Genomic DNA, 235 nt, shown 5'->3' with positions numbered 1-235 from the left:
AGGAATTCGGCGGCTGCGCGTGCACTGCCCCAGGACTGCAGAGCTTTTGTTCTCAAGTTTTACAGTGGACACCAGACACAGCCTGTATTCTGCTCTCAGTTTTCTCTTTCTTTCTTCAGGTGCTAACGCAAAAGTGAAGGAGATCTACAGGGTTTGCTACAGAGAACACAGCTCCTTCTGCAACCTGTGTAGCCTGGCTTTAAAGTGAATCTTAGCCCTTGATCCCCGCCCCCCC

The sequence above is a fragment of the Pterocles gutturalis genome, unplaced genomic scaffold, assembly GCF_000699245.1.
Source record: "Pterocles gutturalis isolate BGI_N339 unplaced genomic scaffold, ASM69924v1 scaffold37542, whole genome shotgun sequence".
In the NCBI taxonomy this organism is placed as follows: Eukaryota; Metazoa; Chordata; class Aves; order Pterocliformes; family Pteroclidae; genus Pterocles; species Pterocles gutturalis.
The sequence above is the reverse complement of the archived record's forward strand: the minus strand, read 5'-3'. Positions refer to the sequence as shown.